Genomic DNA, 16519 nt, shown 5'->3' on the forward strand with positions numbered 1-16519 from the left:
GATATCAACAACTGAGGAAGATAATGACGTATACAACCTCGTTTCATGAAAAAGGTGATGATAATGAACAATGATCGATCTCAAAAAATCTATAAACAACACAAACCTGTTAAAAGGTCATAAAACGCGGACCCTGGAAATTCCAGAAGTGGGAACAGGTGTGTAGGGGGAATAAGCATCCCCTGTTGACCAGTCACACCCGCCTTTATCAGGTAAAAGAAACACTCCTTAGTCAAATTCAGTTTAAAAACAAAGGCCTAACAATTGGTATGAAACACGTCAGTGAAAATATGACCCAATGATAGGTTATATTTGTTAACAAGGACATTATAATGACCATGCTTAGAATTTACGAATTGCTGACTTTAAAAGAGGTTGTTGAAATTCATGTAACATCAACTTATCTGTCAGTAATCTGATTCGGTTTAAAAAATAATTGTAGCTGGAGCATGTTCTTAAGTGTCGAATAAGTTGTGAGATGTAAACACCATATTCAGGTGATTAAGGGTTATTACTACATAGATAAGAAAAGCTACATTGCTCTATAAGCTACAGAATATATTGCTACATAAGTAAGGGAATTTGACGAGAGAGAAGTTGAAGTCATCACGTTTATCATAAAATTTTGTTGTTAATTATCATTAACGTCTTTTTTCTAGTAAAATGTCCAAATATGGAACATATGTGTCAGACTCAGTATTATCTTTTATTTCAAGTTCACGGGTAAATATAGAGTCGACATATGAATGGAAGTAACAATTGTTAATTGATAATACGTCGTCGATATTTCTAAATGTCGAGTTGAAGGTCACAGCAAGAGTCTTCTTCTCATGTATTAGTTTTTGAATAAATTCTGCTTCATATGAATACAAAAATAGGTCTGCTAATAAGGGGGCGCAATTGGTACCCATGGGAATCCCAACAGATTGTTGGAAGATCTGATCTCCAATAACTACATAGATACTGTCAATCAGAAACTCATGCATCTTTTTAATATTTACTTTAGAGTATTTGTGTGTAGAATCAGAATGTTTTTAGCAAAATATTTTTTTCAAATTACCAGTGACATGGTAAGTAAATTTACGAGTTCCATTCTTATTGAAAAAGCAGTTATCTAAGAAGCCATAAAGCCTGAACTTTAATTTATCGCGGGAATGGTTGTATAAAGTGTCGAAAAGTCGTACATTTTGATGTTATTGAATTTGGTAAATTTTTTTTGATTTTAAATTTTCTAAATCCGAAAGAAGGATTTTCTTCTAACTAGTCCTTAATATAGGTGGGAAAAGCGGAATGAGTGAATAATAACGACAAGTTATTGAAATAAATTGAAGTTAGATGTACATACAGCTATGTCAAAATAATTGAAGGAAAATGGATTTGTAACTCTATCTATCCTGATTATATCTCAAAGAAATGCGTAAAATTCAATAAAAATATAGGAAAGATGGATGTATACTGTAACTTAAGATAAATGAGAATTCAATTCATTTTTGGGACGGTTGTTGGTAAAGATGCAAATACTGCATTTTTGTCTTCATTGAATAGAATGAAAAAAGGGTTATGTCTGGCTTATTTGACCCTACACAATTCTGAATAATCAAATCTGTTTAATCTTATCGGACAAAAACGTCAGAAAATCAATTCTGATCAGATATCTTATGACTGGATTGGACTCGGGGAGGATACCTTTTGAAAAGCATGAAAGCTGTATTTTTCATCGATATTTGTAATTTGATTGGGTGACAATTGATGAATTTTCATATTGACGTTAAATGTTCTGTACCGTGCTGATAGTAAACGGGAAGTATTTCGAAGAAAATGTGAGGGCAAGGAAGAATCTTTTAAATTCACAGTAGGATCTAATGATAGATACAATATGTGAATAAGCAAATCTATAATATGTAAAGAGGAATAACTCTTCAGGCGGCCCGTTCTTCCATAATGTATAATTTTCCCCAAGAAGTCATTGAGGTATTGCTACTTTACTAAGTTTCCTTATAAAATATTAAGGTATCTTACCAGGCTTTTGTTCAAGATACCAGACATTTAAAAACAGTTTAAAAATCACAAGATAATGATAATTATTATTTATTTGTTATATATTATGAAGAGATTCAAAACAGTTATTCGAGAAACATATCGTCAGACCTTAAGTTTATACTTGTCCTTGAAGGCAAAAAGAGAAATTTTTATTCAAACGCCAAAATAATTTTGAGCGAAATGAATAATGATAAAAGCAAATCTCAAAGAACAATTGACTGTTTTTCTTGTGGAAAAGTTAAAAAAAAAGAAAAGAAGAAGCCATATTTGATCACCATAGCTAACATTAAAGGTAGAGAACGACCATTTCTTAATTATTTGCAAATGCTCGCCATGAAATCTTAAAACTACCTGTCTACAAGGAAGTGAGGAAATTTCCGAGATCTGATTTTATGAAACCATCAGGAAAAGTAATAATCAGAGGAATTAAAGAATATAACATGAATTTTAAGTATATGTCAATTCTAATATATCAGTTGTGTAGTTATCATCTTATACATGTAGCGATATAAAAGTTATAGCTTTAACAAAACAATGTGTCAAAATTATCAATCACTATAGCTAACACAAATTGTGTTCCTTTATTAGCCTGTTGTTTAATTAACATGGAGCAGAATTTATTGAAAACCTTCTACACGAGAAAAAGAAAACTCTTGCTGTTGCCTTCAATGAAATATATGGAGATAACGAACAGTATTCAAGCTCAAAGGTCCATTAAACATTACAAAATAGGTGCAGAGCAAATACGGACCTCCAAACATCAGAGGTGGGATCAGGTGCCATGGAGGTGTGAGCATCCCCTGCTGACCGGTCACACCCGCCATGTCAACTCAGCATTTTTATATATAATTCACAATAGTTACTTTCATTCATATGTGGACTCGATCTATCACAGTGAACTCAGAATAAAAGACACTACAGATGCTACAACATTTGTTTCATATTTTGATGTTTTATTGACTATAGTTAATATTGGCCAAACTAATAACTAAACTATATGACAAAGTGGATTACTTCAGCTTTTCAATCGTCAACTTCTTTTAATGTAGTAATATTCTATCATCACCTTGTTATGGTGATTATGTCTCGCAATGGATTTGATACGCAAGAACATGCTCTGAGTACAATCAATTTAAAAACCGAAACAGACTACTGACAAATAAATTGATGTTACAAGGATTTGAACCCCCCCCCCCCGTTTTAAATCATCTTTCCGCATATTCTACGGCATGATACCATTTATTAGGTCACTGCTATTATATTTAATTTGACTATGGAGTACTTTGTATACCTGATCAATACACAGGGCTAAGGGCGGGTGTAACCGGTCAACAGGGACTGTTTACTGCTAGGCACCTGATCCCACCTCCCGTGTATCCTTGGATCTGTGTTTTTGCCCCCTGTTTACGATTGATTTGTCTATTGTATTTATAAGATTGATCACTGTTCGCTACCTTTTATATTCCATAGTGTTAAAGTTATCAATATAGTTGACTATTAATATTATTTTTTGTCAGGGTTGAGGATTTATAGAAATATGGAGATAATGAACAGTATTCAAGCTCAAAATCCATAAAAACAGTACAAATCGGGAGCAGAGCAAACACGGACCTCCAAAAACATCAGAGGAGGGATCTGGTGCAATGGAAGGAGTGAGCATTTCTGCCGACCAGTCACACCCGCCGTGTGCTCCTTGTCATAATCGGGTTAAATGGAAAAATCCGTAGACATTTCAGTGTGTGAATTATGGCCTAACAATTACCGGTCGTATGAAAAACGTCAGTCAGAATTTGACTTAATGATAGGTTGTATTTGCTGACAAGGTCATTGTATTGACTATAAAACTTTTTCATCAACTTGTTTGTCAATAGCTTTTGGAAATTGTTCAAACGTAGAGCATGCTCTTGTGTATCGAATCAACTGGGAGACAAGTACCTCATATTTAAATAGGTTTATTTTCATAAAATTATTTACAAAATATATATGGACGAATACCTAGTTAGAATATAAGCAGTCAATATGTATATATATAATAAGTAAGTTTTATCATTTGTTACACTTTATCTGCCTATTTTCTCATAAGATAATTTCTTTGATTGAAAACGAGATCAAGTGAAGTCTTGAAATAAAGTTCTTTGTATCTTGTGAAGTATTATCTTAAGTTATCATATTGATTTTAAGCAACTTTAGATGTAGATATTGTGACTTGATAAATTGATTTATTAATTTTATTATTTCAACAATCAGCTATATTGTCTTGAAATAAATATCGGCTATATTTGAAATATTGCTTTATATAGGATCAGATTGTATATATTATGGAGCTGCAGATAAAGCTTGTATAATTCCATAATTTTGTAATTACTACTTGTTGATTATATTTTATCCCTTTAAATATGCTGTGATAGAATATGAAAATTCTTTGAAATACCTTTGTTTTAAACTTTATGTCCCTTTTCAGCATTTCATGTTTTTTAAAAAAAATTATAAGTTGGTTAAATTAACGCATACAACAGAATTAATGATTCATGTTAGTAACACTGTCACTCCCTTCCCTAACAAAAGTTTCATTTTGACCATCACTTTTTGCTGTGTCTCAATATTCCGAATATATGTAATCTCTAGTCCAAAACTTAGAGCATATAGTAGTAAATTTGAAATTGGCGTTTAAAACATTAGAATATTTTTGACCGAGTTATTTGTCTATATTTGAATTCATAGCTAAGTAACTGAAATAAAGTACATGCATTTTGAATTTTATAAAATTAAAAAAAAAACATTGAAAATTTACAAGGCATTTTTCTAATGCATGACTTCTCGGAAGGTTTGTTTGTTTGTTTGTTTGAATGTTGTTTAACGTCCCTCTCGAGTATTTTTCGCTCATATGGAGACGCCACCACTTACCGGTGGAGGGCTGCAAATTTATACCTATACTTGGCACTCAAGGCCTTTTGAATACGTAATTTAAAAGCATAATATTAATGCTCAAAATTGAAATAAAAAAAGTGACATTTGACGATATTGTATACAGTTACGCGCTGTGTTTATATTAAACTTAGCTCAAGTGTGAGGGTATATGGAACGCCGGGACTGTCTTATATGAGGATTAAACATTATATGCAGTGTTCTCTTCATTATATGTGGTACTATTTTAATTATATGAAGTAGTTTTTACAGTATATCGTGTGCAACTTCCATTATATACAGTACTTCTTTCATTATATTATGTAGATGTGTCATCATATTATGTACATCTATCATTATATGATGTGTTTTTATCATTATATGAAGTGCTTTTAACATTATATGCGGTAGATCTAACATTATATGCAGTGAACACAACAATATGTTATGTACTTCTCACATTATATACAGTATGTTCATCATTATATGTAGTATTTCTGTTATTATGATGATGCTGATCGTTAAATATTATGTCCGGTCCTGTTAGCATTCCGTGCGGTAGATTTTGCATTTCGTTATGATGTTGACACAGTATTATATGCGGTGCTTTCTTCTTTACGTGTATGATCTTTCGGAAGCTACCTTTCGGAACTCTCTGTTAAAAATTCGGTACCTTGAGAACTCCGACCTTTCCTGTTGAATTCAGTACAATAAAAGCATGCGTATATAAAAATTTATGCTCCGTGAACAGGTTAAAATGTTTTTATAAAGATATGAAGTATAGGGTAAAAGAGTAAAATAAAATCCATTCTATTTCATGGTATGAAGTAAAGAGAGAGAGAGGGGGGTGTTGATAGAAATATTTTGGAGTGGAAAAAATTTGAGGCATTTTCTATTTTTTGTGTGAACAATATGACTTTCAAAAAGATTCATATCATATATAGGACAATCAATGTCAAAAAAGATATAATAAAAAACAACAGGGGCGTCGGCAAGAATTTGAGGTGAACTGGATCGAAAAGGGGGAGGGGTCCTAACCAACTAAAATAAGACTTCAGCCAAAATCTTGATATTTTTATTTTCTGATTAATAAAGAACAATTAAACATGCAACCAAAAAAATGTTTTATGTGAATTAAGTTATATGAACTATAGATAAAAAAAAAACGGAATATTTTTAATTAGCTAGGAGCTATTGGTTTTTTTTTTCCGAAACGGCATAGAAAGAACTTTGAAGGGTTTATGAGGTAAAGATTAAAATACATATAAATTTCTATTATTGTATAATATTTATAGTTACTCGCCGAAAGAATGCATACATGCATGTAGTCACGGTTAAGAAAAATTTACTTGGCTTTGGATTGTATCTTATATAGTCAAATATCTGGATTTCAAAACTGCGTTCGCATGGATAATGCTTACAAGTGAAATGGCAAGCTTTTAAATAAGGACCTCTCCGTTTTTCACGAATTTCATTCAATCCGAAACATAGGAAAAAAATATGCATATTTTTAAAATCAGTTCAAGAAAAAAAAACTGAAAAAGGGGGGGGGGAGCTTTTCGATCTTGTTACTGAAATTTAAAATGAAGAGGGTGATTAATCCTTCATAATCCCCCCATTTTTGAAATGCAGAAATGTGTATGACATAAAAAAATCATCTGAAGTTGTTTTAAATAGTATTTGTTACCCATTATTTTAGTATATTGCTTTAATTTTAATAGCTTACAACTTCGATTCATCAAAGATTTCCAAACATCGATAGACCAATTCATTAGACAATGAACAGGCCTGTTATACGCGGGGGGGGGGGGGGGGGTGGGGGTGTTAGGAAGGGGTGCTCTAATTTTTTTTCTCCAATTTCTCCACTTTTTCTGAGAATAGGCTTAAGTTTCGATATGTAGAAATTCATTAATGATGCTGCCCCCCCCCCCCCTTTCATACACACTTTCTGTTGCTGTCAGGTCGAAATCGGATAAATTCCAAAAGAATTGAAAAGAAAAAAAAATCCGGCAACTTAGAGAGTCCCCCCACCCCCCAAAATAGAATTTCCAAAAACGTTGCTAGCTGTGGGCCTGATAAAGAATTTGTAGCAAACTTGCACGTAGAGCGATGGATACCATGCTTATTGTTTACAAACGCCAGGTACAGGTATATAATTACACACGTACACGTACATCCCAATTTGCCTCTGTGTAAACAATAGCTTTCACACTTCGCCGCTCCATTGACCACAGATATTGCCATTACAAATGTTAAGATTTTGTTTTTCTCATTTATTTTTCTTTCATTTTTCATTTCTTTTTTTTGGTGTGTGTGTGTGTGTGTGTGGGTGTGTGTGTTTTTTTTTTCAAAATTATCGGGGCGGCGATCGCCGCCCCTTTGCCGACGCCCCTGAAAAAACTAACTGCATTCCTACGCCTTCGAGTACGCAGGGCTTCAACGACGGCTTATAGAAAACACTACATGTATTTACTTATTTGTTTTTTAGAGGTGGGATGTGCTAATTTTTCACAATGTAAATTACCCTTTTATCTCTCATTTTATTTGGAAGAGGGGGCCTATATATATATATATATATATATATATATATATATATATATATATATATATATATATATATATATATATATATATATATATATATATATATATATATATATACGTTGTATTACTGGGTAATTTTACCACATATCTTTTTAGAAGTAAAATCTTGAAGTACAACCCACGACTCAATACATTTTCTGTTCTGAAAATCGTTTATCTTTTCCTGATACATTACATAACATTCACATAGTATTTAACTAAAGACAATTTCAGCAATTTTTTATACGCCATAGTTTAACAATTAATACTATGGAACAATAAAATTATTTCAGTAATACATTGTAATAAGTGCATCTCTCTCTCTCTCTCTCTCTCTCTCTCTTGTTGTAAACTACTGAAGTATTGATATGACTTCGAAATTCCTTTAATATTGGGATAAATATTGTGTGGTATGTGATTATTCCGCGATGCTTTGGCTGACGTGTGGTTGATTACCAATTATTAAAGATAACCCAAACTCAATAAGAATTTTCATATCTAAGAACGAAAAAATGTAGAACTTTCTAAATCTAACAAGGGGGGTTCCGAAAGGTAGCTTCCGAAAGATCATACACGTAAAGAAGAAAGCACCGCATATAATACTGTGTCTACATCATGATAACGAAATGCAAAATCTACCGCACGGAATGCTAACAGGACCGGACATAATATTTAACGATCAGCATCATCATAATAACAGAAATACTACATATAATGATGAACATACTGTATATAATGTGAGAAGTACATAACATATTGTTGTGTTCACTGCATATAATGTTAGATCTACCGCATATAATGTTAAAAGCACTTCATATGATGATAAAAACACCTCATATAATGATAGATGTACATAATATAATGACACATCTACATCATATAATGAAAGAAGTACTGTATATAATGGAAGTTGCACACGATATGCTGTAAAAACTACTTCATATAATTAAAATAGTACCACATATAATGAAGAGAACACTGCATATAATGTTTAATCCTCATATAAGACAGTCCCGGCGTTCCATAAGGGTAAGTAAGAATCTTTTGGATATATAGGAGAATATATGAGATTTTAACCCGATCATGACAAGGAACACACGGCGGGTGTGACAGGTCGATAGACGATGCTCACTCCTCCATGGCACATGATTCCACCTCTGTTTTAACAGATTCGTGTTGCTCTGCTCACAATTTGTATTATTTATTCGGACTTTAGCGCATGATACGGCTCGTTATCTTCGCGTTTCACGAAGATAATGCATTTTATTTGATTTCTGTGAATATGCGACACTATAGTATTTAAAGAGAGAGAACTCTCCTAGTTTGTGATTATGCTAAAATTCGAAGGCTGGTGGAGTTACTCTTGAAGTTTTTTTACCGATGTAAAAAATATTTCGTCAGACGAAACACTCTATTTGTCTTTTACACGTATTTGTATAGTACCCATGATTTGTATCCAAGGTAAGTTAAAAAGAATAAGTTAAATTGAGTTTTTTTTTTAAATTCAAACGAAAAATTCTGAATTCTAATTTTTTTGAAACTCTGATGTTCTCGAAAGATCCTTCATAAATTTCCACTAAGATTGAAAGAATGACTAAAAACAGATTGGAGCACTTTTTGACGGTACCTATGTTTGCATTTACCATCGTAATCATTATCAAATCTGTTCACGGTATATCAGGAAAATCTTCGGATATTTCATTTAGTTATGAAATTGAGAGTCACAAAGAAACACGAAATCATGGGTACAAGACATACGATGGTACTAATAAGTTGAATAACACTCTTTTATTTTTCTTGTACCCATGATTTCTTGTTTATTTGTCTGATATTTTAAATACGCAAGGGCATGTTTCTGCGTGAGAACAATGTCTACACCGAGACAGACTTCTGAAAATAAGTTGATGTTAAAAGGGTATCAACAATCTCGTTAAGTTAACATTTAGCTTTTGTATCTTCATTATAATTACATTGTTTGCGAAGAAAATTGTTGTTAATATGAAAATGACTCAAGTTTTTAATAAAAATTGTTCGACCGATTTGTTTACGGAATACTTCATTTACCCGATCAAGAAAAAAGGGCCCACGGCGGATGCAACAGGCCGACAAGGGATGTTCATTTTTCCATTGCTCCTGATCACAATATGGATGCTTTCAGAGGTCAGTGGTTGCGCTGATCTTAATTTGTAATGATTAACTATACTTTTGTGCTTAACTGGTTTTTTGTTCCTTACAAACCATTTATTCTGTTTAATTTTGCATAAAAATTCTAATAATGGGCAGAAAAACTGGTACTTAAACATAAAATACCAAAACTTTATATAGACATTTAATGACAAATGCCTGTCTTGCTAAAACATTTAAATGAGCGTTAACACAATTTCATTGCTGTCTTATTAACAATTTTGAGTTTCTATTTTAATTACTTCGACATATATGTAAATTCTTAATGACAACGATATTCTTCATTACTTTTCACCAGACATCTATGTTGTGATAGATCGTAAAAAACTGCAAACAATACAAATCTATGAACAAGGCATAAAACACGGACCCCTGTAAATTCCAGAGGTGGGATCAGGTGCCTAGGAGGAGTAAGTAACCCCTTTCGACCGTTCAGCAGTACGTATTGATCAGGTAGACGGAGTCAAATTTAGAATAAAAAAGGGTTAACAATTGATATGAAATACATGTCAAAATACGACCCAATGGTAGTTTTTTTTGTTTTTGCTAACAAGGCTCTTATAACGACCACAGAATTTACGTAATGCTGACTTTTAACGAGGTTGTGGAAATCCTGAAACATTGACACGAGCTCTATTATTGTTAATGTTTAACCAGATGCGTTTGATTGCTTACATTGCTAAAATCACTGACCACATCTGTATGTTCACTATGTTGTTTTTCATTTTTTTTTTAACAGTTTCTGACTTTTTTTTGACTTATAAATCTAATATCCTTCATTAATACACTTCAGATTTTCCACTTTCCCTGAATATTAAGGATAAATTGTTCATGAAAATGAAAGGATGCATGACAATCAAACTTGCATATATTTCGTAGTTTGTTTTTTTTTTTAATAAATTTTGCTGAAAGTTTATAGACAGGTTTTAAATATATCAGTCTGAAACCTCTTGCAATATGTAAGTCAACAAATTCGACTGTAAATTTTGGAGATTTTAATCTGTGCCCATGTCCCTTTAAATGAGGTAAGAAGCTTCATAATAAAATGTCATTAAAATGTGAATGACTATTTTAGTAGTAAACAAAATATGAAAAAAATGTTCTTGGCTCAAAGTGCTTGCTCTCCTCAATTCATTTCGCATTAAGGAATAACAATTATTTCTTAATGGCAATATATTTCAATATTTATATAAATAAAATTAATCATGTCTTTTGTTCTTTTTTATTGTTTCAGAATGGATTTTATATATTTGTCTAATACTTCCTAGAACATAACATGATACAGTTCTTTCAGAGCACATTTATTGTCATGATGCTCTAAATCACGAGGAAATGTTTGATCTACTGTACAACAGGAAAACGTGGAAATACGATCAGTATCATCTTTATGCTAGGATTTGGAGGTAGATTTATCTATGTATATAACATGGTGCATATCGTGAGGAAATATGATATTACTGTTCGTTATCTCCATATTTCATCACGTAGATGTACATTTCCTGTTTTATCAAAATGCATTTTACATTGATTATATCGTTTTTTCAAGCTGTGCTTTTTAAAAGAAGTTTAAAAGAAAGAAAAGTTAAAGGAAAGAGAGTGCATAATTACTTTGATATATTTATTATTTGAAATAGGGCAGTAAAAGTGGTGAGTTTGTAGATATCTCTCGAACCTGTATTAAAACCCTCCTTGAAACAATGATCAGTTTAATTTCCATGCTGTTAATTTTTTTGATATATTAAATTAAAAATTGCATCGGATTTATTGCAAATTAATGCAACGATTCATTGAATACAAATTTTGAAACCAACATTGCATTTTGTACGGAGAGAGAGAGAAAGAGTTACATATCATTTCATTATTTTGCTATGATTTAATATTTTAAATTTACAAATTTCAAGTTGTTGAATACTACAGGATACATTTTACTGAGACATGACATACACACATTTAATGGCTTACCTTGAATGGTAAAGATTTGTAATGATACATGTAAATGTAATTAAACATAGAAAAAAATAAATATTATACTAAGAAAATGAACAAGTCTCTTTTCATTGTGGATTTATTTTTAAAAAGTTGTTACGTAAGCACTCTAGATCGTCTCCACTTAATGATAATTAAATATACCTGCCTGCTTTATGGAACGCCAAATTAACATAAATATTTGCACCTATCCTAAAATATTTGTACCAATCTTCATTTAATCTCCAAACAAATTAAAGATAAGTTTAATTGAATTAAAGATAGGTCTAACTGTATAAAAGAGGGGTGTAAATAATAATACCTATCTTAAAATGATATTTAATTTCAAATGATTTACACCAATCGTAAATTGAATTACGCCTGTCTATAATTCAGTTACAGATAGGTGCAATTGAATTCAACTTATCTTTAAATGATAAGTACAATAGATTTAAATAAACATTGTAGGTACAATTCAATTAAAGGTGGTGCAATTAAAAACCTCCTCAAAGGAAATGAATATAGGTGTAAATCAATTTTACCTAGGTTCAATTCGTTTTTGTGCAACTGAAAATAATGAACTCTCCTTCGATTGGCTAGAAAAATCTAGGGAAACGCACAAAAGTTTTGTAGGGGGTAGTTATTATTGCCAGTATCTTTATATTTTAAGATTCATTTCAACTGCACCTATCTCTAAACCAAATATTTTTGTCTTTAATTCTTTGTACCTATCTTCAATTCTATCATATCTATCTTTAAATCAGATGTACCTTTCTCCAAATGAATTATACATATGTTTAATTGAATTAAAGCTATCTTCAATTCATTTAAAGGTAGGTACAATTGATTTGAATGAAGAAGGTGAACTAACAATCTCAAAGAACCTACAAACAATATAAATCTGTAAACCGGGCATAGAACACGGACCCCATGAAATTCCAGAGGTGGGATCAGGTGCCAAGTAGAAGTAAGCATCCTCTGTTGACCGGTCACACCCGCCCTGAGCCCTATGTATTGCTCAGGTATACGAAATTTCCGTAGTCAGATAGAAGATACACGCATACATTTGAAAACAGGTATACATGTGCGTTCAATACCTCTTACATATATGCATCAAGAAAAACAATCAACATGCTGGCTATAATGATAAATCTAATAATGTTTGGTACTGGATATTGACTTACATACGACATATTTGTGCATAGCTAAGGGAATTTAGGTTGGATAAAACATATTGAATTTTCTATTTATAATCGTCTATCCTGCGCAAAATGATGTTAGTTAATCAAGTAGCATAAATCAGTTTCAATTAATTTGCAGTTTACTACAAGACTTGATATAACAAGAGGCCCAAGGGCCTTGAATCGCTCTTCCGATAAATTTTACAATCTATCACTTCTATTTGAAGCCTCTAAGTATCCTGTATATTTAGATAAAGCCTTGAAATTCCAAAGGTAGGTCATCATGACCTACATTTTAGATGAAACACTCTGAGAACCCAGATGATTCTAAGCCAATTAGTACCTGAGAGTAGATCATGGTGACCTACTTACCACTTGTCATTCTCTGAGGACCCAAGATGCATCAAGTTTGATGATTCTAAGCCAATTAATACCTAAAATATTTTTAAAATTATAACCATAAAATTTCAAAAGTAGGTCACAGTGACCTACTTTTCAGATGACATTCTTTGAGGACCCAAGATGCATCAACTGACAAAGTTTGATGATTCTAAGCCAATAAAAACCTGATATATTTTAATAAAACCATAAAATTTCAAAAATAGGTCACAGTGACCTCCTTTCAAATCGACCAACGCTGCGGACTCTAGATGTATCAACTAACAAAGTTTGATGATTCTAAGCCAATTAGTACCTGAAAATATTTAACTGAAGCCATAAATTTTCAAAAGTAGGTCATGGTGACCTACTTTTCAGTTGACTTACTCTGAAGACCCAAGATGCATCAACTGACAAAGTTTAATGATTCTAAGCCAATTAGTACCCGAAATATTTAATTATAGTCATATACTGGGATATGTCGACATCCTTCCGCGGTCCCGGCAGTATTTACTATATAAATGATTTGCAAAAACTCTGATATGTCGACCTCGGTAATGTCGACAACCCGGGTTATCTCGACGTATATTCACAGTCCCAAGAGCAAAATTTACCTGGCATATGTCGACATCGGCAATTTTCTGCTCTACTGAACCTAACTGTTTGTCAGACAGGGTCGCTCGTCACGCACGGACGACTCCGGGTATCTCGACGTCGTCAAAGTTTCACACCTTTCACACCCATGTTTTGACTGCACGCTGCTTAATTAATTTTATAGACTGTGTTTGTAGGTGAATCCCAGGCCCCTTCGGCGTCTTTGAGAAGTTAATTGAGCTTGGTTAATATCATTGCTAAATCTACACGATTCTGCGTAAATGTACAGAATGTTATTTATATCGAAACGTAACATAACTTTTAAATTTGAAAAAGATAACTAAATTACAATGAATAGCAAAAACACACTGAAAATTCATACTAAGGAATTAAAAAAAAAGTTTTAATGATATTTTGTAGTTAAAATGTATTCAACAGGAAACAATCCAATTAACGACACGATTGACAGAATCAGTCGTAATTCGTGCATCCGTAACATCACTACGTTAGTTTAGATACACAAATCTCTTTAAAAAAATTAATTTTATTGTACATTCTTTCTGAATGAAATAAGAAAAAAATAATCCGCATTTATTTTTTTTTTACCGTATATCGGATGTCGACTTTATAGGGTTCGAAGTTTATAGAGCGCATTTCGTATCCTGTTCTGATGAAAAGGCAAGTTACACTCGAATGCAGCTCAGTGCTGTAACTTTGTGCTGAAACTTTGTGAATTTAGAAAGATTTCGATAAGGAACACGTTTTATAAACAAGATTTTTAAAATAACTTCTTAGATTTTTAATAAAAATAGAGGGAATTCTGAAATATGTTGAGCTACAGTCTATATAAAAGTCATGTACATATAATAAGCTTGTCTGTTTTGTTATGCAATGAAATCTTGGACGTCAAGTCTCAACTCTGATATCTCGACACCTCGGATATCTCGACATTTTCCGATGGTCCCGTCGATGTCGAGATAACGAAGTTTACCTGTAAATTGAAAGAAGGTAACGGTGACCTACTTTTCAGTAAACCTACTCCGAGGACCCAAGATGTATCAACTGACAAATTTTGATGATTCTAAGCCAAATAGTACCCAAAAATATTAAATACAGCCATAAAATTTCAAAAGTAGGTCACAGTGACCTACTTTTCAGTTGTCGTACTCCAAGGACCCAAGATGCATCAACTGACATAGTTTGATGATTCTAGGCCAATTAGTACCTAGTAATATTTAATTGAAGCTATAAATTTTCAAAAGTAAGTCATGGTGACTTACTTTTCAGTGGAAATACTACGAAGACCTAAGATGCATCAACTGACAAAGTTTGATGATTCTAAACCAATTAGTACCTGAAATATTTAATTATAGTCATATAAATTGAAAAGTAGGTCACGGTGACCTTCTTTTCAGTCGACCTACTCCGGTACTTCGGGGACCCAAGATACATCAACTGACAAAGTTTGATGATCATAGGCCTTAAATTGTTCAAAATATGCCTCTAAATTATTTTGAAAAAGACTGGCCGCAAAATTTTAAAAGTGCATATGTAGGTCACGTGTAGGTCACGGTGACCTACCTTTGAGTCAACATGATATGAGGTCCTTAGATGCATCAACTGACAAGATTTGATGATCCTAGTCCTTATAGTAAGCAAATTATCAACATTTTAATAAAATGTAATTTTTGGTCAACTTTGAAGTGACCTTGAGACCACTCCCTTTGCCCCAGGGTGATGTCTTGAACAATTTTTAATCTACAACATATCCTTATCCTTTTGTGTAAGTTTGGTGACAATCTGCCCAGTGGTTCTTGAGAAGAAGATTTTTTTAGCAACCAGTACTTTTGCTTTTATTTTCCTAATTATCTCCCCTTGTTTAACAGTCACAACCCTAGTTTTAGTACAAACGGGTGCCCTTGGGCCAAGGATACCCTGTGACAAATTTGACAATAATTGGCCAAGGGGTTCTTGAGTTATGGCCCATATTCTAAAAAGTTTACGCACACAGCACAAATGGCCATAGCATTAGCTCTTTGAGCCTTTGGCTCAGAAGAGCTAAAAATGCACTTTCCGATTTATTAATCCATGATAGTTAATACAAAGCATAGGCATAAAAGAATCTCTAATTCCAAGTTAGCACAAATAACATTTTGTAAATTTCGATAGTATGCCCTTGCACCAAACGAATTTATTAGAGCTTCTATTATTGACATCAAAGGCTTGTGTGACGTCACCAGATGACATAATTCATTTTTTTCTAAAATGGTATAATATGCAAAGATATGTAAATTTTAATTTCAAACCCTGTATTTATCTGGTTGACCACTGTTTGCACATTTCATCATATAGGCCCTACCCTACATGGGCAGTTCCAAAAACGTTTATAAATACAGCTTGTACCCATGATTTCTCTGTCATTTCATTAAAAAACACATGACAAATTAAGTGTAAACGTGAACAATATACAAAGTAGGGCTTTAAAATGTAAAAACAAACATTTGATTGCGGAAGTGGTTTTTAATGAGACAAAAACAAATTAAATTAGAATGACATATGTTGTTTGAACGGAAATTTTAATCAAATCAAGGAAATCTTTTTTTATTTATTCTGGTTTGAAAAACAAGGAAATTTTATTCATATATGCGATTTATAAATACAATCACCTTCTAAATTAACCAGTTTAATGA

The 16519-nt window shown here is 32.5% G+C and overlaps 1 protein-coding gene across 1 annotated transcript in view; it reads right to left on the bottom strand.

Moving 5' to 3' along the window:
* LOC133190024 (TPR and ankyrin repeat-containing protein 1-like) overlaps positions 1 to 16519 on the bottom strand; it is a 490694-nt gene that overhangs the window by 217963 nt on the left and 256212 nt on the right. The gene's annotated exons all lie outside the window — the stretch shown is intronic.

The sequence above is a fragment of the Saccostrea echinata genome, unplaced genomic scaffold, assembly GCF_033153115.1.
Source record: "Saccostrea echinata isolate AGI-Se365-2 ecotype Australia unplaced genomic scaffold, CSIRO_AGI_Sech_v1 ptg000020l, whole genome shotgun sequence".
NCBI classification, from domain to species: domain Eukaryota; kingdom Metazoa; phylum Mollusca; class Bivalvia; order Ostreida; family Ostreidae; genus Saccostrea; species Saccostrea echinata.